Genomic DNA, 25,220 nt, shown 5'->3' on the forward strand with positions numbered 1-25,220 from the left:
ACCTCCACATACCCGTAGAGCGTTGCAGCCCGTCCGGGCAGGCCTCTGGTCGCAGTCCCCATCCCGAGCTCGCTGGCGAACCCCCTCCTTTGCCCCCACCCGCTCCAAAGCCGCTCGAGGTCAGCTGATCCCTCCAGCGTGTTCGTGGTGATCCACTGGTGCATGCTGGTGCTGTTGGAGCTGCTGGACTGGCCCTGCGTCGCCGAAACCGTCACCTACGACGAGCTCCGCCCGCTGCCGCCGCTGGAGAGCTCAGTTCTGACCCCGTCCAGCCACCCCTACCTATGCTACGGGTACGGGCAGGTGCGTCTCCACCTCCTCTTCAATCCTATCCTTTCAGATCTCGCCGCCGGGCACTCCTCGCCACAGAAAGCGCTGCCGCTGCCCCGCCCGTCTCTGTTTCTCTCGCTCTCCCCCTCCGGCCTGACAGCTGGGGCTCGCCGTCAGCCACTCAGGCCGCGCCCGAAGAGGTATGAGTGGTGGCGCCCTGGCGTTTCACGCCTTCGACGTCACCCCCTGGGTTTTTTCTTTTTAATTCAAATATAGTTCAAATTTGACCAAAACTTTGACTAGCTATAACTTTTATTGTACAAGTCCAAATGAGTTGATTCTTTTTGCATTCTGTTCTTACTAGAAAATCCTAGCAGCACACCCAAGATAGGATTTTTCTTTGCTGCCTAGAATGTTTGGTAATTTTCGGAAGTGTTCTTGAAATTTTCTTTTTGTCATTTGGATTATTTTCAGAAGGTGAAGCTTGTCTTGAAGGCATCCAGGAGGAGTGTGAAGCTCCTCTGCACTAAGGCAAGCCACAACAACATGATCATGGCGTCTATGCAATATCCATGATTTTCTACTTGAATTTATATGATATTCATTGCATATAGTATTAAAATATATGATTCTTGTGCTATTTAGTTTGTCATGTTCAAAATGCTTAGTTAACAAAAAAGAAATGCTTGAACCAATGAGTATAGCTTGACTAGTTGATCTAAGTAAGATTTGTCATGACTATTGTGTTATGAGCATGAGTATTATTTTTGCTATATGAAAAAAGAGTTTTATTTGATAAAAACCCACTAAAGTAATGAGTAGAAATAATCAGTAAGAAAGGATAAAAAATGTTGCAAGTTGAGTTTGTGCAAGTATAACTTTGAATAAGGTTGATCTGGTATTGTTAAGATGATTTATGATACATGGTACATGGTTGCATGAGCATGGCATATTGTGACTGGAGCATTTTATTTTCAAGTTAAACCTGATCATAATATAACTTGAACTTAAAAGTTGGTCGGGTCATGGTGCCACTGAATCGGGCTACCAAGTGCAACCACATTTGCCTCAGTGGGTGAGGCCGTAGTCATTCCATTGTCATACCTCTTGTCGGTACCTCCAAAGAGGGAAGGTTATGGGCGTGCAGTACCCTGGCCCCGTAAGCAGACATGACCTTGTGGACCTGTTGTTGTTATGGTACCGGGTCACCGTTTGGGACTGTTCGTTTTGCCACGACGATGGTAGTTGCCTCTAGGAGGCGGGGTCACCCAGGACTAGTCCTAGAGGGGAGTTGGTCGGAGTAGCTGTAAGAGTGTTATGGCAATGGGAGGGTTCTCTCGGAATGTCGTTGGTCCATCCGAATGGGAGTGCGAGGCCATGGGTTCCGTAGTGTGGGTAAAGTGCGCTACCTCTGCAGAGTGTATTAATATATCGATAGCCGCGCCCGTGGATAAGGGCCCAGTTCGTAAGTAAGTCACACCATGGATCAACTTTCATAAATAATATTGCACACTAAGTATTTACCCTACACTGTTAAGTTGTGATGATGTCAGTGAGATTGACGATGGTGGTACTGTTTTGTGATCTGGAAATGATCACTGTTTTGGGTTACGAGGTAACCTGTGGAACCAAGAGTGGTTCGGTAGTGGTCCGTCGTGATCACTGTTCTGTTATGAGGTAATCCGTGGAACCAAGAGTTGTTCGTTAGTGGTCTGTCGTGATCACTACTCTGTTGTGAGGCAACCTGTTGGTAAGAGAGTCCGAGTGACTCGATGCACAAGTTTAGTCATTGCATGAGTAGCATGTTGATATTTGCATTCAACTTGTTTACTTGTCATGATGTTGTTTGCCATTATGGTTTTTCTAGTTGCGAGCTTGCAAGTACATTCAATGTACTGACCTGGCATGTTTTGCCAGCTTTCAGGAAAGTCTAACTGGATCGGAGTGGTGCCATGTCTAGACCGTGTCTACATCAGTGTCCCTGTGCTATGGAGTCCCACTACGTTGTTGTTCCGCTGCCGTGTAGACGTCGTGCTCGAGGCCCCTTTATGTTCACTAAATAATGTACATATTTGTTCAGCCGCACCGAGTGTGCCACTTGGCCTCGCTACTTGATGTAATGTAACATCTATGCTTCCGCTAGTTTCAATGAAGCGGGGATTTCTGTACCAAGATGTTGTGTGTTGCCAGAAGACATGATCTCTAGGTTGGCAATACAAGGTAAACCGGTTGCTCCGAGCCGGGGTGCCACATCTCATGTGCGCTCGCGTAGCTTGACTCGGAGTAGGGGACATATTGGGGCATCGTCTTCATGTTGTTGAAGAGGTTCGTGCTCATCGCCGTAGTTGAAGGGGATGGCCCTTGCTCGACCTTCTTGTATCCGTCTTGTTGTATGAGGCCCATATGATGCGGCACCTGGTAGCTCGTCTCCATGACCGAAGGGAATTTCCAATGCTCGGCCATCTCCCTTGAGGGGCTTCCGAAGATGGAAGTGTTGCCCTCGCTCGTAGGTGGTCTCCTTATTGTTGAAGATGTCAATGTAGGCGAACTCATGGGAAGTAGGTGAAGATGACGTACGTCCAAAGGCAAAGATGCCTTGAGTACACTTGGCGAAGATGCTGAAGTGGTGGTTGTAGCGGTAGATCCGTCTTGGTTGTGCTCGTCTCGCGGTCTTCTCTTTTGCTCATGAATCTTGGCCTTGGCTTGAAGTAGAGCTTGTTCGGACTTGTAGGTTTGCGCTTGGCAAGCATCTTCATGATGTTGTCGTTGTCATGCATGAGCTCGTAGAAGATATCGTTCGTCGTCGTGCACATGATGCTTGGAGGTGAATTGCCCTTCATGACGATGTGGATCACAAATGTGATGATGGTCTCCTTGTAAATGTGGACGTGGATGAATTACGCTTACATCGCTTGGGCACTCCGAACATGATCGACTTGCTCGTTGTCGCCTTCAAGATGACGAAGGGGAAGAACGGTTGACCAACAAAGCCTGAATCTCCTTCATCCTTGCATCTCTCTCCTCCTTTTGTCAGAAAGCTTGTTTTTAATGTAGTCTCTTGTATGTGCTTCGGAGTGTCATATGTTGACGATGAGGTTGTCAACGCGCTCTCGCAATCTTGAGTGTGCACCTTGCATTTGTCGTTGTAGATCAACGATGGACATTTTGGTGATGTAGTTGTTCGCGCCATCGTTCTCATGGATGACCGCAGATGAAATGCTTTGCCTATCCATCACAAGACTCAAGCAAATATGTGAGTGGAGGAAAGCAGAGAAATATACCAAATGTACCTTAATCGATGTTGAGAATGTATCAATGATCACTCAATAGTGTAACAAGGAAATAGCACAATTGGTACCGTATCTCGTCAATTCTCACACCTACAAAAGTAAAGCTTTTGGTGGAGCTTGGTGAGGATAGTGGCACAAAAATTTGATGCAAAATGTTAGCAAGAGTTAATAATGTTGAAAAAGATTCACAAATTCGCAAGTAAAAGAAGTAGACCGGTAGCAATGGGTGGCACACAGAAACACACTCATGGATAGATAAATGGGGTCGCACAACCAAGGAATGAGCACAAAATGTGGAATCCACGGAAAATGCTCGTGTTGCACAACTCAAGATAGACGCTAGCACGATTTCTCAATAGGAGGATACACCACTTGTGCACAACCTATAAGATGCAAAACGTATGAACTTTCTGTCCCAAGTATGCTATGTATGTATGATTCCTAGTGTTTCTCACAAGATGATCCAAGATGATCGGATATGACAATCTTATATGCAATGTGGTCTGATGCTATGGCTATTGCTTACAAGCTTATTTGCTCTCTTCTTCTTTGCTTAAAAGCTTATTCTTTTTTCTTGTATGGCACTGTGCAAAATGCACAAACCAAGATAGCAATTGTTTATATGCGGGAAAAATCTTGTGGCACAAGGGATGGTACTATGATGCAAAGATGATACCAATATGATATGGTATGTATGCAATGGAAGGTGTAGATCAATGATCACTAATGTGCACAAGTACCATTGCTAGCAATACTCAACGGTTAGTCTCGATAGTCATTTGACGCAAAATGGGCTAGGGGTTATCAATACAATGGCAAGAAGAATGTACAATGATGGTATACCACAATACCAAGGTGATATAGAGGTTACCATTCTTGCTTACGGTTAGTGTATCAAAATGGTGAAGGCGGTCGATGTGGAAACCTTGGCGAAGTTGAGCGCTGGTGTTGTCGATGTCAAACATCCCTAGTAAGCCGAAACACCTTAGGAAACAGAAAAACCGCAAACTCAAAATCTCAAAGGCAAATGCCAAATGGTGGTAGCAGAAATGTGGTGGTGCTTGTGGAAGAGTATGGTAGGGCTATACACGTTGTTTGAGTTAAATTCATGGTCCCCAAGTAGCCGAAACACCTTAGGAAACACAATCCACAACTCAAACAAGCTCGAACAAAATTGGGTTAAGTTGAGGTGGAGGGAGTGTATGTTGGACTAGGTTATCCAGAAGTGGTGGTGGTGATTTATGAATAAGTAACCATCCCTATGTAGCCGAAACACCTTAGGAGACTCAAATCACTACTCAAGCAGCCACTAATGCTATGGGGAACAAAATGGGTTAGGTGGCGGAAGTTGGTGGTGGTATAGCGGATGATGTGGTGAAGGCCCTAGGCAAAGATGCCAAACTTCCAAAACTGTAATGAAGTCAAAGCGTGATGGTAGTATTATTGTGTGATGGGGCATGTCAATAGATTCAAAACGAGCTAAAGAACGTCAATGTTAGACTCCGGATGAATTAGTTATGGACAAAATGGTGAAAAGGGAAAGGCTGAAGTTATAGGGGCACGATGTCCGGGGTCAAGGCCGGATTTCTGGGATCCTCTGTCCAGAGAACAAGCAATTTTGCACTCCAGCGGCCAGATGTCCGGCCCGATGATTCGAGATCTCGTTTGGGGCGAAAAATTTCGAATTGGGGGCGGAAATTCATCATTCCAAGGGCAAAGTTGGTCGGATTTTGTGAATGGAAATTATGAGAAATATGGGGAAAAGCTAGATCCACTCAAAATACAACGAATCCATGGATCAAAATCAACAAAACAACATCAAACCAACAAATCACAAAAAAAATTAGAGGCTATTTTTGGTGGGCATTTTCGAATTTAGGACGATATCAAGCCAAACAAGGCTAGAAATGAAGGGAGAAGACTCCAAATTCCTGATCAACGTGGCTCATGATACCAAGATGATGTAGGATGGGACCCTAGTGGCTGATCTTTCATGAAATAGAGGGGATCCCGCAAAGAACACGAAGAAAACGAGGGGAAAACACGAGGGAAAACGAGAGGAATCACTCAAATCAACGAGAAACAATCACACATGTGCTAGATCCATGAACACAAAGAGTGATACAAGATTCAAAAGCAACAAAGGACAATACAACCGGTAACTAGGTTATATCCATGAGGAGGTCTTGAAGGGGGTCGTCCCATGAGGGGGTCTTGATTCCAAGGATGGATCTTCTCCGAAGAGGTCACGGTCTCTCCGAGGAGTAGAACCAACTGGATGAGAAAAGCTCTATCTCTATAATGAGCTAAACCATTGCTGATCCTAGCTAGGAGGGGGGTAGGAGTCTATATATAGTCAGTGCAAAGTAGGACGAGTTGGAGGGGTACATGGGCCCTCGGCCTATTCACTGTGTGCAGATAGGCACCGGTTGTCCGAGCTGCGGGTCGGATGTCCAGCGGCTCGCGAGGAACCGGATGTCTAGGCCATGACCGGATGTCCGGGCAGGACTATCCTGATTCTTGTGCTCTCTGGATAGGCGGGGCCAGATGTCCGGGTGAAGAGGCCGGATGTCCGGGGCTTACGGAGGAGACGGATGTCCGGGGCATGGAGCCGGATGTCCCGGCTGTCAGGGTCACTTCCGGAGCTCTCTGAGTAGATGTAGCCGGATGTCCGGAGGAGGCCGGATGTCCAGGATATGACCGGATGTCCAGCTGATGTAGCAGCTGGCTCTTCTTCCTTCTCATCTCTTCACTCCCGCGCACACTTGGCCTTGGTCCTTGGGATCTCCATGGTCTCCTCGGGTGTACCTGAGTATGCACAAGGTCCTCACTTGAAGTAGCATCCATGTCTTACATGTGGAAAGGAATGATTCGGAAAGGAGTGAGTTCACCTTAGGTCCAATGGCGTATGATCGAGGTCTCATCGTATGTCCACTTGGGGCATGGGGAGTAGTTGTAGTGTACATGGGGATGATAGTAGGATGCTCCGCATCATTATTATTGGTGTTGCGCCACCTTATTTTTAGGCCAAGCCTAGGTAATTTTGAAATAATACTTCATAGGCTGTTTTTAGAGTCCATATTGTAGGGGAAATGAACCGGGAGATACTTTAGTCCCACCTTGCCAAGGGTGGACGAAATTCCGTCTTTTTCCCCTATAAATATGGCCCTTAAGGCATCGTTTAGATTTGGGTTTAATTAACTAAAAGTTTGCCATTGCTGCAACTTCATGTACTTCGTTTGTGTCCAACGACGAGACCAAGACTACTTTTAGAACCCCACTTTTATCAATACCTCATCTATATTCGCAAAGTTCAGATTGCTTAATCAAATTCCTGTTTGTTCTTCGATTACTTGCGGGAATAGACCTTCGTGGTCAGGTTGATCGTACTCCGGCGTGGTCAATAACCTCTCGGAGTTGGTTTAGGATTGCTAAGGCGCAACGTCACTGCACGTTTTTACTGGGATCATCAAAGTCGTCTCCACCAAATCTATAGTTATCACCTCATCAAAAGATCGGACACCTTCACCTCTATCAAGATGATTCCGAAAAAGAGACACAATACATGGCTGCTGAAGATGCTTACAGGTATGAAATTTTAGTTGCTTAACGTGTTTTGAGTGTACAGGTCACACCAGCCGAGCAAAACCAGAGGCATAATTTGTTCCATACAAAGGGAGTTGTGAAGGAACATTCTGTTCACGTCATAATAAATGGAGGGCGCTGCAACAACTTGGCTAGCATAGAGATAGTGGAGAAGCTATCTCTCACCGCAAGACCACATCCACATCCTCACTACATCTAGTGGAGGCAAGGTTAAGGTAACACGTATTGTTCATGTGCATTTTAGTATCTCTACATATGTTGATTATGTTGATTGTGATGTGGTACCCATGCAAACATGTTCCTTATTACATGGTAGACCATGGCAATTTGATAAAAAATATGTACGCCATTGTAGAAACAATCATTATACTCTTGTTCATGTGGATAAAAATATTACTTTGCTTCCTATGTCTCCTGATTCCATTTAGAAAGATGATATTAATAGAGCTAATAAAGCAAAACAGGAGAAAAATAAGAGTGAAAATCAAATTGTGGGAAAAGAATTTGAGCAACAAATGAACCCTAATAATAAACCATCTAGTGTTGCTTCTGAAATTAAATTGAAAACTGCATGTTTATTTGTCACTAAATCTGACATTGATGATCTAGATTTCAACAAATACGTTTGCTATGCTTTTGTGTGCAAAGAGGCATTATTTTCATTCGATGACGTGCCTTCCTCTTTGCCTCCTGCTGTCTCTAACATTTTGCAGGAGTTCTATGATGTCTTTCCACAAGACGTGCCACCATGATTACCACCTATTCGAGGGATTGAGCATCATATTGACTTCATTCCCGGTGCATCGCTACCCAACCATGCACCATACCGTACCAATCCAGACGAGACGAAGGATATTATGTGTCAAGTACAGGAGCTTCTCGCCAAAGGTTATATACACGAATCCCTTAGTCCTTGTGCTGTTCCTATTATTCTAGTGCCGTAAAAGGATGGTACTTCACGTATGTGTGTTGATTGTAGAGGCATTAATAATATTACTATTTGTTATCGTCATCCTATTCCTAGGCTAGATGATATGCTTAATGAATTGAGTGGCTCTACAATATTCTCCAAAGTTGATTTTTGTAGTGGATACCATCAAATTCGTATGACATTGGGAGACGAATGGAAAACAACATTTAAAACTAAGTTTGGATTATATGAGTGGTTAGTCATGCCTTTTGGGTTAACTAATGCACCAAGTACTTTCATGAGATTAATGAACGAAGTTTTACGTGCTTTCATTGGACGATTTGTGGTAGTTTACTTTGATGACATATTGATTTATAGCAGGTCTTTGGAGGAACATTTGGAACATTTACGTGCTGTGTTTATTGCTCTACATGATGCACGTTTGTTTGGTAACCTTGGGACGTGCACCTTTTGCACCGACCGAGTGTCTTTTCTTGGCTATGTTGTTACTCCACAGGGAATTGAAGTTGATAAAGCCAAGATTGAAGCTATTGAGAGTTGGTCGCAGCCCAAAACGGTCACACAATTGAGGAGTTTTCTTGGCCTCGCTGGATTCTATAGGCGTTTTTTGAGATATATTAGCACCATTGTTGCACCTCTCAATGAGCTTACAAAGAAAGATGTGCCTTTTGTTTGGGGTAACGCATAGGAAGAAGCCTTCACGGTATTGAAAGATAGGTTGACACATGCTCCTTTACTCCAACTTCCTGATTTTAATAAGACTTTTGAGCTTGAATGTGATGCTAGTGGAATTGGATTAGGAGGTGTATTATTACAAGATGGCAAACCTGTTGCATACTTTTCTGAAAAGTTGAGTGGGCCTAGTCTGAATTATTCTACTTATGATAAAGAATTATATGCTCTTATTCAGACTTTAGAAACATGGCCCAAAAAATTTGTTATACATTCTGATCATGAATCTTTGAAACGTATTAAAAGTCAAGCTAAAATGAACTGTAGACATGCTAAATGGGTTGAATTCATTGAGACTTTCCCTTATGTCATTAAACAAAAGTAGGGTAAAGAAAATGTTATTGCTGATGCATTGTCTCGTCGCTATACTATGCTTTCACAACTTGACTTCAAAATTTTTGGTTTGGAGACCATCAAAGATCAATATGTGCATGATGCTGAATTTAAAGATGTAATGCAGAATTGTAAAGAAGGAAGAATGTGGAACAAGTTTGTCGTTAATGATGGATGTGTGTTTCGTGTTAATAAGCTATGCATTCCAGCTAGCTCTGTTCGTCTTTTGTTGTTGCAGGAGGCGCATGGAGGAGGATTAATGGGACACTTTGGCATGAAGAAGATGGAGGACATACTTGCTACACTTTTCTTTTGGCCAAAGATGAGACAGGATGTTGAACGTTTTATTGCTCGATGCACTACATGTCAAAAAGCTAAGTCACGACCCAAACCTAGTGTTCCTTGGGAGGATATATCTATGGACTTTGTTTTAGGTTTACCTCGAACAAAGAAGGGGAGGGATAGCATATTTGTTGTCGACGACCCAAAATAGTATGCTTAGGGTTGTTTTGGAGAATAATAAGAAAATGTGGGAAGAATGATTGCCTCATATTGAATTTGCTTATAATCGTTCATTGCATTCTACTACTAGGATGTGCCCTTTAGAAATTGTGTATGGTTTCCTACCTTGTGCACCTATTGATTTGTTGCCTCTTCCATCTTCGGAGAAGGTTAATTTTGATGCTGAACAACATGCTGAATTGAGTTTAAAAATGCATGAGTTAACTAAGGAATACATTGAGCGTATGAATGCTAAATATGAACTTGCTGGAGATAAGGGTAGAAAACATGTTGTGTTTGCACCTAGAGATCTTGTTTGGTTACATTTGTGTAAGAATAGATTTCCTGATTTGCACAAATCAAAGCTAATGCCACGTGCTAATGGTCCTTTTAAGGTGTTAGAGAAAATAAATGACAATGCATATAAACTTGAGCTGCCTACAGATTTTGGGGTTAGTCCCACTTTTAACATTGCAGATTTGAAGCCTTATTTGGATGAGGAAGATGAGCTTTCGTCGACGATGACTTCATTTAAAGAAGGGGAGGATGATGAGGACATCAATACCGTTGTTACACCCACAGCCCCTACTGCTATACATACTGGACAAATTACTAGAGCTTGCGCACGCCAATTAAATTACCAGGTACTTTCGTTTCTTGGTAATGATTCTAATGTTCATGAGAATACGATGCTGCCTAAATTGGATACATTTGTTTTTCTTACAAATGAAGGGCCTAGCTTGGAGAAGGATGAACATTGGAGCAAGAACAAGCATGGAGATGATGGTATGTGCAAAGGGAACAAGAACGGAGTTACAAGTGATGATTTCAGGATGTTGAAGCCACCATAATGAGTGCATGAAGCCTTGGACGAAATATACAAGATGCTACTTCATAACTTTCATCCGGAGGCTATTCTAGGTGTTGCGTCACCTTATTATTGGGCCAGGCCCATGTAATTTTGAAATACGTAAGTATAGGCTATTTTTATAGTCCGTATTTGTGGAGAAACAAGAGATAGGGTTGGTTTCTGACCCCTTCCCCAAGGGCCACGAAATTGCCCCCTCTTCCTCCATATGTACAACCCTTAGGGCACCGTTTAGACTTTGGGTTTTGTTTAGATTAAAAGTTCGCCATAGCTGCAACTTTGCGTACTTCCTTTGTGTTCAACGACCAGACCAAGACGTCACAGAACCCCACCTTCATTAATAAAGCTTTCCTCTTATATTCGCAATATCCAGATTGCAATCTCAGTTTCTTGCTTGTTCTTCGTTTGCTCGCAGGAAACAGGCCCTCGTGGTCAGGTTGATTGTGCTCCGGCATGGTCAATAACCCCTCGGAAGTTGGTTTAGCGATTGCTAAGGCGCGATGTCTCGCACGTTCGTAGTCGGATCGTCAAGGTCGACTCCCATAGAAAACGATAGCCACCATCTCATCGAAACATCGGGGCACCTTCGCCTCTATCAGGTGGTGGCACACCCGGGGTCGGTTACTCCTGGCGGGGGGTGAGGCGCCGCCCCCTCTTCTATGGCTGGAGCCACTGCGTACATGACAATGGGTGTCCCGTGGTTGGCCCTTGTGTCCTCGCTGGCCAGCCCTCCCGGTGGCGCGAACAGAGCGCCGAAAGGAGACGACACACTTGTGTGCCCTGGCACGTTGCTGCCCGTGCGCTCAAGAGTTGCGCTAGGACGGTGCTGCGCGCCCCTGGGTCTGCCGATGTTGAGACCGAGCATCCTCGTCGCCCTCAGGAGGATGCGCACCTTCGCATTGGCGGCCGACTTCTTCTTCATTTTCTTCTCTGTGTCATCGCCCCTGTTCGGTGTGACGAGGGGCCTCATGAGCATATGGATTATGAATGCGCGGTCATGTGGTAAGGCAAGGATACTTACTGATCTAGCACAACCCACTTTCTCTTCTTCTCCATGTCGGAGGCCGATGCGCCCATGTCCTTCTTCGTGGACCTGGTCCCGCCCTGGGGGCTGGAGTGGCCCCCTACAGGGCCCGCTGTGGCGCCACAGACTGGAGGAGCGAGGGGGCTCCCCTGAGGGGCTTGGGCCAGCGAGACCTTGGCCGCCTTACCGGAAGCCATCGTGTCTGTCGGCTACACAACCTGCGGGGACGAGCCCATCTCCTCGGCCGCCCCGGTAAGGCGCGGAGGGCCTTCCAAAGGGGAACTGCCTCCCCCTCATACGGGGCCGCCCGGCCAGACGCTCATGGGCGTCCTGATGGAGCGTGAGGAATCCACGGCCGGGAGCTCGTCAGCGTCAGCGACGTCATCCACATAGCCAAGGAGGAGCTGGCGCCACGACAATGGGGACGCCTCCCCAAGGTCGTCCTCCCCCATTTCCTCCGAGTCCCCATCACCTCCATTGTCGCTAGAGGACAGCACCACGGGAGAATCGGGGTGCTCGGACGGCTCAAGCCCAGACTCTTTGAAGGCGGGTATGGCGTCGACCAAATCCTCCATGTCGTCGCGGCGATATAATGGGGCGTAGGCTTTGGGGATGTCCCACGGGATGCGGCCGAGCAGGGTGACTGATAAGGACATCAATACCATTGTTAAACCCACACCCCCTACTATTATACATACTCGACCAATTACTAGAGCTCGCGCACGCCAATTGAATTACCGGGTACTTTCGTTTCTTAGTGACAATTCTAATGTTCATGAGAATATGAAGCTGCCTAAATTGGATACATTTGTGTTCACTACTAATGAAGGGCCTAGCATGGACAAGAGGGATGAACACTGGAGCAGGATCAAGCATGGAGATGAAGGCATGCGCGAGAGCATTAAGAATGGCGTTTCTAGTGCATATTTGAGCACTTTGAAGCCTCCATGATGATCTACAAGGACATGGACAAAATATACAAGATGCCCCTTCATAATTTTTTTCCATAGCTTATTTTAGGTGGTGCGCCACCTTATTTTTGGGCCTGGCCCATGTAATTTTGAAATACAACTTCCTAGGTTGTTTTTTAGAGCCCGTATGTGTGGGGAAACAAAGTTAGGGTTGGTTTCGGACCCCTCCTACAAGGGGCCACGAAATTTCTCCCTACTCCTATATATACAGCCCTTAGGGCGACCTATAAACTTTGGGTTTTGTTTAGATTAAAGTTCTCCATAGCTGCAACTTTGCGTACTTTATTTGTGTTCAACGACCAGACAAAGACGTCACAGAACCCCACTTGATCAATAAAGATGTCCTCTTAAAATTCGCAATATCCAGATTGCAAAATCAGTTTCTTAATTGTTCTTTGTTTGCCTGTAGGAAATAGATCCTCGTGGTTAGGTTGATTGTGCTCCGGCATGGTCAATAACCTCTCGGAGTTGGTTTAGAGATTGCTAAGGTGCGATTTCTTTGCACGTTCTTAGTCGTATCATCAAAGTCTACTCCACCAAAAGCGATAGCCACCACCTCATCGAAAGACAGAACACCTTTGCCTCTATCAAGTGGTATCAGATTTCTAGGTAGCTTGGTGAGATTTTACAGTTTTTTGTAGTTTAGATTGAGTTTGTTCTTCATACCGCAGTCCACGAAAAAACCAAAAAATATTAGGGTTAGTTCATCATATCCAAACCAATCTGAGCCATTGTCTTTTCAGTATTTGCTTTGTTGAATTTGCGGTTGCATCGTCGTGTCAAGTTGCTGGTCTTAGTGTCTATTCTTTTAGAGTTTTGAGTTCTGGTCAGAAGTTCTCACGCTGCCGCCACACCATCATCATCGCCCCTCCCATATTCTACCACCATTTATCCACCATCTCTCTGAGTCCATATACCAACACCAATCCGAGTCTACATATACCACATATCCGCCACCAATCTGAGTCCACATATACCACCGCTACCATATCTTACCATCATATATTACCACCAATCCAATCTCTTTTCATATTAGGTTTGTTTTCGAGATCCATCTATTTTGTGATTCGTGTTTCCTTGCCTGAGTAAGCCTGGAGAACCCCAGGCAGTTTTTAGGCCAAAATTTCGGTGATTGAAAATGTTTTTACCTATAATGTTTTTAGGTCCCAAGGAGTATTTTGAGACACTCACCATCATAGTGATATTATTTTTCGTCGTTGTAAGGGAAGAGGTCATTATGCGAGAGAATGCACATCTCAGTGTGTGATGATTGCTACTGAGGATGGTGGGTATGAGTCCGCTAGTGACTATGATGAGGAGACTTTGGCTCTTATTACAAGTGAAGAACACGGTGGAGATGATTCTAAACATGAGACACAATACATGGCTACTGAAGACGCTGATAGGTATGAAAGTTTATTTGCTCAACGTGTTTTGAGTATGCGCGTGACACAAGCTGAGCAAAATCCGAGGCATAAATTGTTCCATACAAAGGGAGCTATGATGAGGAGGCTGAACGTGTTTTGAGTATGTTCTGTTCGCGTCATCATAGATGGAGGGAGCTGCAACAACTTGGCTAGCATGGAGATGGTGGAGAAGCTATATCTCACCACAAGACCACATCCACATCCTTACTACATCCAATGGTTCAACAACAACAGCAAGGTTAAGGTAACTCGTACTGTTCATGTGCCTTTTAGTATCTCTGCATATGTTGATTATGCTGATTGTGATGTGGTACCCATGCAAGCATGTTGCTTATTACTTGGTAGACCATTTGAAAAGATGATATAATAGAGCTAATAAAGCAAAATAGAAGAAAACTAAGAGTGAAAATTGGATTGTGGCAAAAGAATTTGAGCAACAAATCAAGCATAATAATAAACCATGTAGTGTTGCTTCTGAAATTAAATTGAAAAGTGCATGTTTACTTGCCACCAAATCTGATATTGATGAGCTAGATTTCAGCAAATCTGTTTGCTATGCTTTTGTGTGCAAAGAGGCATTATTCTCATTGGATCCCATGCCCTCCTCTTTGCCTCCTGCCTCTTTGAGCATCAGATTGACTTAATTCGTGGTGCATCGCTACCCAATCATGCACCATACGGTACCAATCCATAGGAGACGAAGGAGATTATGCCTCAGGACCAGGAGCTTCTCGACAAAGGTTATATACACGAATTACTTAGTCCTTGTGTTGTTCCAATTATTCTAGTGTTGAAAAAGGATGGTACATCACGTATGTGTGTTGATTGTAAAGGCATTAATAATATTACTATTCGTTATCGTCATCCTATTCGTAAGCTAGATGATATGCTTGATGAATTGAGTGGCTCTATGATATTCTCTAGATTTGCATAGTGGATACCATCAAATTCGTATGAAATTTGTTGATGAATGTAAAACAAAATTTAAAACTAAGTTTTGATTATATGAGTGGTTAGTCATGCCTTTTGGGTTAACTAATGCACCTAGTACTTTCATGAGATTAATGAACGAAGTTTTACATGCTTTCATTGGATGATTTGCGGTAGTCTATACTGATTCATAGCAACTCTTTGCAGGAACATTTGGAACATTTACGTGTTGTTTTTATTGCTCTACGTGATGGATGTTTGTTTGGTAACCTCGGTAAGTGCACCTTTTGCATCGACCGAGTATATTTTCTTGGCTCTATTTTTACTCCACGGGGAACTAGAGTTGATAAGGCCATTGAGAGTTGGCCATAGCCCCAAAAGGTCATTCAAGTGAGGAGTTTTCTTGGCCTCGTTTGTTTTTATAGGCGGTTTGTGAGAGGATTTAGCACCATTGCTGCACCTCTCAATGATCTTACAAAGAAGGATGTGCCTTCTGTTTGGGGTACCGCACAGGAAGAAGCCTTCACGGTATTGAAAGATAAGTTGACACATGCTCCTTTACTCCAAACTTCCTGATCTTAGTAAGACTTTTGAGCGTGAATGTGATGATAGTGGAATTGGATCAGGAGGTGTTTTATTACAAGATGGCAAACCTGTTGCATATTTTTTATGAAAAACTGAATGGGCCTAGTCTGAATTATTCTACTTATCATATGGAATTATATGCTCTTGTTCGTACTTTGAAAACATGGCAACATTATTTATGGCCCAAAGAAATTGTTATACATTCTGATCATGAATCTTTGAAACATATTAAAAGTCAAGCAAAACTGAACCGTAGACATGCTAAATGGGTTGAATTCATTGAGACTTTCTCTTATGTCATTAAACACATGAAGGGTAAAGAAAATGTTGTTGCTGATGCATTGTCTTGTTGTTATACTATTCTATCACAATTGCCTTTAAATTTTTTGGTTTGGTGTCCATCAAAGATCAATATGTACATGATGCTGAATTTAAAGATGTATTGTAGAATTGTAAAGAAGCAAGAACATGGAACAGGTTTGTCGTTAACGATGGATTTGTGTTTCGTGCTAACAAGCTATGCATTCCAGCTAGCTCCTTTCGTATTTTGTTGTTGCAGGAAGAGCATGGAGGAGGACTAAATGTACACTCTATCGTCAAAAAGATAGGGGATGTACTTGCTACACATTTCTATTGGCCAAAGATGAGATGGGATGTTGAGCATTTTGTTGTTCACTGCACCACATGTCAAAAAGCTAAGTCATGACTCACTCCTCATGGTTTATATATGCCTTTGCCTATACCTAGTGTTCCTTGGGAGGATATATCTATGGACTTTTTTTAGGTTACCTCGAACAAAGAAGGGAGGGATAGTATATTTGTTGTCGTGGATAGGTTTTTGAAAATGGCACACTTTATACCATGTCATAAAAGTGATGATGCTCTTGAAAGTGCTAGTTATCGACTGGAGGGTGGTGAATAGGCAATTTTTATCAAAGTCTTCAAAACGTGGAAGTTTCGAAGACAAACAATAGAAATGACCTAATTGATAAGTAGCGGAAGATAAACTACAACAAGCAAGCCATAGTCAAGTATGCAATAATGTGAACGTACAAAGACTAATAGCAGCTAGGTAGTAAGGATCAGGATGGAAGATAGTATGAAGCCAATCAACGATAGTAGTCAAGCAATGAAGTCAAACAGATAAGACAAATAAGCAATGACTTCACGAAGACAAACTCATAGTAAAGGAGGGAAGGGATAGAACCAGTCACTTGTTGAAGACACAGAATTTGTTGGACCAGTTCCAGTTGCTGTGACAACTGTACGTCTGGTTAGGGAGGCTGAGATTCAACTCAGAAGACCGCATCTTCACCTTATTCCCCTTGAGCTAAGGACACACAGTCCTCGCCCAATCACTCTGGTAAGTCTTCAAGGTAGACTTACGAACCTTCACAGACTTCGTTCACCGGCTATCCACAATGACTCTTGGATGCTCAGAACGCGACGCCTAACCGACTGGAGGATACACAGTCCTCAAGTGTAATAAGTCTTCAGGTCACACAGACAGAAAGACTTCAGTGGTGCCTAACACTCTTTGGCTCTGGGTGTTTGGGCTTTGTCCTCGCAAGGATTTCTCTCTCAAAGGCTTCATGGTGGGTTGCTCTCACAACGACAAAAGCCGTAAACTAACTCTGAGCAGCCACTAATTTATGGTGTAGGGGGTGGGCTATTTATAGCCACAAGGCAACCCGACCTGATATGTCCGAAATGACCCTGGGTCACTAAGGAACTGACACGTGTTCCAACGGTCAGATTTCAAACACACACGGCAACATTACTTGGGCTACAAGAAAAGCTGACTCATCCAGCTCTGGATAAGATTTGCTCTCATTGTCTTCGCTCGAAGACATAGGATTTGGGTTGAGCATCACTTCAGTCACTCTGACTTTGTTCACTTTGACCCCACTTAACAGTACGGTGGTTCCTATGACTCAACAAAGAAGAAAAGGAAACAACGAAACAACACAGTCTTCGCGATCCGTAGTCTTCGCTCAATGTCTTCTCATGTCATAGTCTTCAATGTGAATATCTTCACATACCACCATTGTCTTCAATGTCTTCATACATTTTTAGGGGTCATCTCCTGTAGGTAAACCGAATCAATGAGGGACACTACCTGCGTTATCCTGCAATTCTCACAAACGCATTAGTCCCTCAACCAACTTTGTCGTCAATACTCCAAAACCAACTAGGGGTGGCACTAGATGCACTTACAATCTCCCCCTTTTTGGTGATTGATGACAAACTGGTTGAAGTTTTCAAGAGGAAAGAAGTATGTGAAATTGTAAAGGATAGGGTATTGTCTTCATAAGTGGCAAGGGTTCCCCTTGAAGATGTGCATATAAATGATTTGCTTTTGGAATGCAAATGCACATGGCAGGTTGTACTTGTGGAGATCCTCTTCAACTTATGAAGATAATTCATCATGCATGAAATGATATAACTTAAAGAATGACATGCATAATGGAAAATGGACGTCTGCAGAATGATCTAAGTGCGGAATGATCTAAGTGCGGAAGTTATCATCGCACATGAAAGAGCAAATAAGTAGCAGACGACCATCGAGTTTAAGTGTTACAACTCAAAGAACGAAATGTATCAAAATCAAGAGTTGTAACCACTAGGCAAAATATAAAGCAACCGCCCATACGAACCCGCTTGAAGACTATCAACTCATATGCTTCTCCCCCTTTTGTCAGTAATGACCAAAAAGGTTTGAAGACATAGAGCATCTACTCGTCCTCATGAGGAGTAGGTGAAGCAGTAGGGTTGTCGTTGTTGTTTGGCGGTGCAGACGAACTTGGTGCAGTGTCGATGCATGCAGAAGTAGGGGGCGGTGAATTTGCATCATCTTCATCATCGATCATATTGGCATGCACAGTTGCCGCGGAGGAAGAATAGTCAGAGTCTTCAAGAGATGGAGTTCTACGTAGGACAGCATTCCGTGGAGGAGTGGAGTCAAACTTGAATCTCTCAGTGAAGCCATCGTCTTGAAGATCTGCTTCAGCACTGAGCAGGGTCAAACTCTTCCATGATCGCCGACAAGTTTTGTGAGTGAAAAATGCATTCTTGGTGGCAAGGTTTCGAATGCGATTTACATCCACCAAGAGGCTTTGCATCTGACGCTTGAGCCAAAAATGATGCTTATCTTGTTTCTGATGCAGGGCCACAAGAAGTTCTCGGTCATTTAGGACCCGAGAGCGCTTCCAAGGCCTTTGAGCAATTGTGCTCTCAGTAGCTTCAGTTGGCGCACGATGAGGTAGACGAGTGTTTCCAGCCATTGGATAGACACGAGTTACTGCTTGGACTCCTTCAATAGGCTGAGTGAAGCTTTGGTGTTCAGCATTGTGAAGACAAAGAGGCTTCTTGGCAGGTTCAGGATATATGGCTTCAACTGACATATCAACCTCTGGTAGAAAGATCACATGATTGCGAGCAGAGGGTTGATAGTTGACAGCAGAATGTTGCTTGATGAGGCGCATGACCCATGGAGCATAGAATTTCAGTCCGAAAAGGTCAGATCCAGATGCATCCAGTTGCTTGAGGAAGAAATCTTGTGCATTGAAGCTGATGCCATTGAGGATGTAAAAGACCAATGTCTTCATGGCTCCTTCAAGTTTTGCAGCTGATGAATGTCCTTTGATCGGCCATAGAGTCCGCCTGATGATGTGATATATAGTGCGTGGCAGATACTCAAGGTCATCAACAAAGAACTCCTTTGGGTATTCAGCGTCATGTGGCAATGGCTTCATCATGCTCAACATCTGACTCATGTTTGGTTCTGGCTTGTGGAAGATGCTCTCCAGTGCATTGCGGTGGTTTTGACAACCAAGTTCATACAGCTCTCCGAGAGTGGATAGGCCTGTAAGCTCAATGATGTCAAGAGCTTTGGCTTCATGATGAACATTTCCTGTCATCCACTCGAGAACCCATGTCTTTGTATCTCTGTTATATCCGCGAATGTGGAGCGTAGCATAGAATTGAAGCAAAAGTTCTTCATTCCAATGTTCTTTGTCTGTCACAAAGCTGAGCAGACCAGCATCACGAAAGCAGTCTTGTGCTTCTTCTAAGCATGACAGTCCAGCAATGGCTTCAGTGTTGAGGCGCATATGAGGGAAAATGCGCCCTTGATCATACAGAACACAGGAGTAATAGCTTCGTTGCTGATGACTCCAGAAATGATCTGATGATATTCTTGGCCTTGTGTAGGGGTTCTTTGAGCTGTCAAAGAATGTGTTGTGGCTTTTGAAGCCATTTGCATTGAAGGACCCGACAGATGTGGCAGTACCTGGAAACCTAGGCAGTCTTCGCTTTGGCTTCTGGACCTGAGGCCTATGCTCAATGTGATAGTCAAATTGAGGACCAGAGACATTAGGCGGAGGGACCAGAACAGGCCATCTTGCTGTGATTAGCTCGCCATGGTTGTATGCTTGCTTAATTGTATAGGGCCTTGGTGGTGGAATAGGAGCAGTGGGAGCAATAGTGGCTTCGGGAGCATTCTCAGCATTGACTTCTGGCTCCACATTAGTTTCATTGGTGTTGGTGGTGGCAGCCTCAGGGTTTTCAACCTCCACTTGATGAGCTAGAGGGTCAGGCACAGACACGTTCACTTCATGAACAGCTTCTTCAGGAATGGGGGGAGTAGGGACACGTTCTTCTTGAAGTTCGTCATCGGCTGATGCAGCCGGATTGTCTTCAGCAGCTGGTGCTTCAGACACGGAGACATTCACAGTTGGAGTGGCTTCTGAAAACACTTGACGTGCAATAGGTTGGTGGTGCACTTCTCCTTCTGGAACGCTCGGAAGAGGGATTTGAGGCCTTGGTCCTTTGCGAAGCCTTTGTAATACAGGCGACGCCTTTGGAGATGGAGTAGGTAGGTCCTCATCCTCTTCAACTTGCAAGGATGGTGTGACTTGTTGTTGTTGGGGAGTACTGGGGGAGTCTTGTTGTTGCGGGCGATCAGCCCATGAAGCATCCTAAGCAATTGGCATCAGAGGACGACCAATGCTGAAGATTTCGCTGTTCGTAAGAACATGCGATGATACCACATTGTATTCAATTTGAGGAAGAACTTCATCATCTTCAACATTGTCATGGTGACCAATGTCTTCAGCAGTGATGGGATCAACTGCTGGAATCTCTACAGCTTCAGGAGCCTTTGTGGAAGCAGGCTCATGAACAGTCATTCGTAGTTCTTGGGTTGCAGATGCAGGATGAACCACTGAGATGGGTTCAACAACAAGGGGCTCTGTGGGAGCAGCCCGATTTTTCTTGGTCTTGCGCTTCTTCTTGGAGGGAGCAGCATCAGAGGCTTCTGAGGTTTTCCTTTTTCTGGCTCCAGCCTCTGCAGCCCTCGTCTTCTTCTGTTCTGAAGCGGTTGGCGTGACTTTTGGCTTCAAGCCAGTCATGCTGCTTGGGAAGACAATGCGAGGTTCATCTTGCCTTGAAGGTGTAGGTTGGACAGTTGGTAGCTTCTTCTTCTTTGCAGCCATCCTTCGGTCGATGCTAGGACGACCAAGAGCCTTGCGCTTCTCAGCCTCATTGTAGGCAAGCACACACTTGTCAGCCAGATTTTTCATGCGCTCACGAGAGCCTCCAGCTTCTTCACGCTTCTTGTGAAACGCCTCTTTGAGCTCGTGAAGCATGATCTTGAAGTTCTTGAAATCTTGCACACTGAGCGTGGCCACATGCTTCTTGAACTGAGCCTTTTCATAGTCAATCTTGTGCTTCAGTTCGACGATGCGCTGAGCAATAGCTAGCTCAGAAGCAATGGCGCCATTGAAGGCGACGCTGAGGCCAATTGGAAGTTGCAGATCATCAAAGCTGAGATTTGGTGTGTCAAACCATTCATCAATGAAGTTATGGATGACTGCCACATCAAAGAGAGGCAAATTATTGAAGATCTCTGCTTCTTCCTTGCTCTTGATCAGTTGCTCAAGAGCATCATCTGCAAGATTGTCATCGCTGGACAGATAGATGTGCTCTTCACGCAGAATGGCAGTAGGAGTCAATGTCTGATCGGTACTCTTGATGATTTTCTTTTTCTTCTCCATCTTCTTGGAGATGCGTGAAAGATCTTCAGACTGCACACTGTCTTCGGGAGGTGCAGTGGCCAGTGGCTTCACACGAGAAGCTTTTGGAGGTGCAGCTGATGTTGATGCCTTAATTTTCTTTGGCTTCTGCGGCCTTGGAGGAGGAGCTGGGGCTTCATCAGTATCAGCATCATTATCAGAATGATCCACTTTGGCACCTTGTACCAAGATGTAAGAGATGAGGCCATCAAGGTTCGAAAAGGGGCCGATTCTATTTTCTTTCGCTTCACGTGTGCCATCATCACGGGGAGCAGAGGGACCAGGATTGAAGTCTATTCCCCATGAATTCTTGTTTTCCTTTACCGATGCCTTTGCATACTGGAAGTTGCGCTTGAAGAGATTATCGTCACGACACCAGAGCAATGATGATGGGTTGGCATCTTCAGGTTGTGGTCCATGGACCATACAAGGATAGAATTCTTATGCAATGGCTTCAGCTTTGTTCTTGGGAGGAAGGCCTCGATAGAGAATATCACCCCAAGGACTCTTGATAGCATTCTTCTCAGCGTACTCCTGGGTCACGAACTTGTACTTGAACCATTGTTCAGCCCAATAGCGTCGAATCCATTGGATTCGTGTCTTGCGCTGATTATAATCCTCTTCAGGATCTGTCTTGTAAAGTTCTGCAAGATCATCAGGCAGATCCTTTGATGTTCCCCCTCGACGCTGTCTGCCACCCTTCCTTATAGATTTCTCCGTAGCCATGAACTTCAAACTGAATGGTTTCAATATGTTCAAAGGCTTCAAAGGCTTTCGCTTGCTGGTCAGACAGGAACTGGCTTCGGGAGATTCAATGTGTTGCTGTAAGAATTCTGCAAGCGAATGCAGACTATGAGAACCTAGGGATTCTCCCACGGACATGTACCTGTGATAGCATTAGAGATGCGAGGGAAGGGGAAGAGGTCATATGCATTCTCAGAAGATTTTGAAGATAAATCAGTTTGAAGACATTGACCTCATGTTGTGAAGACATTCACTTATATGTTGAGAGTTCGTTCCAGATTTGTACGAATCCGTGAATAAGTACAAGTGAGGAATCTAACTAGATATGAAGCTTAAGTGAATATACTAGGCAGTATGAGATGCAGACAGAATAGATCTAACTTTGTATAGACAGAAACCAATTTTGGTAAATTGGATGAATCATTAAGGATCAAAAAGATGGTAAAAATAGAGTTATATTTACCACACGATGAACTGCTAGATGGGATGAATAGGAGACCGAGCAGTTTAATCCACCGTGCCCTAACTTGGCGGCGGAGTACACCTAGGCGGCGGCGGAGAGGACGATGCCCGCGGCCGGCGTGAGGACGGCGTCGGAGAAGTCGCGACAGCTAAGCGCTTCGTCGCCGGCATCGTCAAGAGCTAGCGGTGGCGCTAGGGTTTTGACAAGGTGGAGAGGTGGAAGAAGGTTTTCTTGACCGCAGGGGGCACGTATTTATAAGAAGGTGTGCGGCACAGCGCAATTACGCAGGTGCCCCTGCCTGTTCACATCTGAGGAACACGTGGTAAGCATGCAACATACTCAGAGTTACCCCACGTTCCCACGCCCGCTAAGTTTGTCGGATGGTCATTCCGGCTTCTCCGGATTTCAATCAATAAGGATGAATCATTTAACAGACTTAATGTTTGTCTCTGTGTCTTCTGCTGGCAAGGATGCAGAGAAGACATTCGACAGTTTCAATAGAATGCATATGATTTGGACAGATAGAGTTTGAGATAGTAAGCATAGAGAGAATAGGGTCCGATCACATTCACTTAGTTCAAAAGATTCAACAATGAAGACATAGCTATAAGTGAATGATGTAGAGGACAGAATACTAGTGAAGTAAATCATGAAGATTAGTTGAAATTTTGAAGTCAAATCAAATGCGAAGATATTCAACAATAACGCCATGAGTGAAACACTTCAAACCAAGAAATTTGGTGGTGGCGTTACCCACCATATAAGAAGTATTAGACCCAGACACGACGCACAATTATCGTGGCGCTCCGAAGTCAAATTCCATGTTAATGTATTCACACTCCGAATGTAAGTCTTCATTGATTGAAGATATACTTTACTTCGTGTGTTGCACATCTAAGTCATCAACATGCATAAGTGTTAGGATGTGTGCCTGATCATAGGACATTTGAGGATTCCAAGATATTTATCTCACACCGTAACTTGCAAAACCTTTTCTCATCGAAGGGCTTTGTGAAGATATCTGCCAGTTGCTCTTCAGTGTTGACGTGAATGATGTCAATATCTTTCTTCATGACATGATCTCTGAGAAAGTGATGGCGAATTTCAATGTGCTTTGTCTTCGAGTGCTGAACTGGATTGTTGGAAATCTTGATGGCGCTTTCGTTGTCACAGAAGAGAGGTACTTGTTTCAGATTGACGCCATAGTCCTTGAGAGTTTGCTTCATCCACAGAAGCTAAGCACAACAAGATCCAGCAGCAATGTATTCAGATTCAGCAGTTGAGAGTGATACACAGTTTTGCTTCTTTGAAGACCAACAGACAAGTCATCGTCCCAGAAAGTGACATGTTCCTGATGTAGACTTGCGATCGACCTTGTCACTAGCATAATCAGCATCAGAGAATCCAACCAGATCAAATCTTGAGCCCTTTGGATACCATAATCCGAGTGTTGGGGTGTAAGCCAAATATCTAAGAATTCGCTTCACTGCTAAGTGATGCGATTCCTTTGGTGCCGCTTGGAATCGAGCACACATGCAAACACTAAGCATAATATCTGGCCTAGATGCACATAGGTAAAGTAAAGAACCAATCATGGAGCGGTATACCTTTTGATCAAACTCTTTACCATTGTCGTCGGGACCAAGATGATGTTTGGCTGGCATTGGCGTCATGTAACCTTTGCAATCTTGCATTCCAAACTTCTTTAGACAGTCTTTGAGATATTTTTCTTGAGATATGAAGATGCCATTCCTTTGCTGACGAATTTGAAGACCAAGGAAGAACTTCAGCTCACCCATCATGGACATTTGATATTGTTCTTGCATCATGTATCCAAATTCATCACTATACTTCTGGTTGGTGCATCCGAAGATTATGTCATCCACATATATTTGGCATACAAACAGTTCTCCATCATATGTCTTCGTGAAGAGTGTGGGATCGAGGGATCCTGGTTTGAAGCCTTTGCTCTTCAGGAAGTCTTGGATTGTATCATACCAAGCACGAGGAGCTTGTTTGAGGCCATACAGTGCTTTGTTTAGTTTGTACACCATATCAGGATGTTTTGGATCTTAAAAGCCAGGTGGTTGAGCAACATACACTTCTTCTTCAATCTTGCCATTGAGGAAAGCACTCTTCACATCCATTTGATATAGTAAGATGTTGTGGTGATTAGCATAGGCTAGCAGTATGCGAATAGCTTCAAGCCTAGCCACAGGAGCAAATGTTTCATCGAAGTCAATTCCTTCAACTTAAGTATATCCTTGAGCCACAAGATGTGCTTTGTTTCTGACGACTTGACCATGCTCATCTTGCTTGTTCCGATATATCCATTTAGTGCCAATAATGTTATGCTTGCGAGGGTCAGGGCGCTTGACAAGTTCCCAAACATTATTCAGCTTGAACTGTTGAAGTTATTCTTGCATGGCTTGAATCCATTCAGGTTCCATAAAGGCTTCAACAACTTTCTT

The sequence above is a fragment of the Triticum dicoccoides genome, chromosome 2B (assembly GCF_002162155.2).
Source record: "Triticum dicoccoides isolate Atlit2015 ecotype Zavitan chromosome 2B, WEW_v2.0, whole genome shotgun sequence".
Taxonomy (NCBI): Eukaryota; Viridiplantae; Streptophyta; class Magnoliopsida; order Poales; family Poaceae; genus Triticum; species Triticum dicoccoides.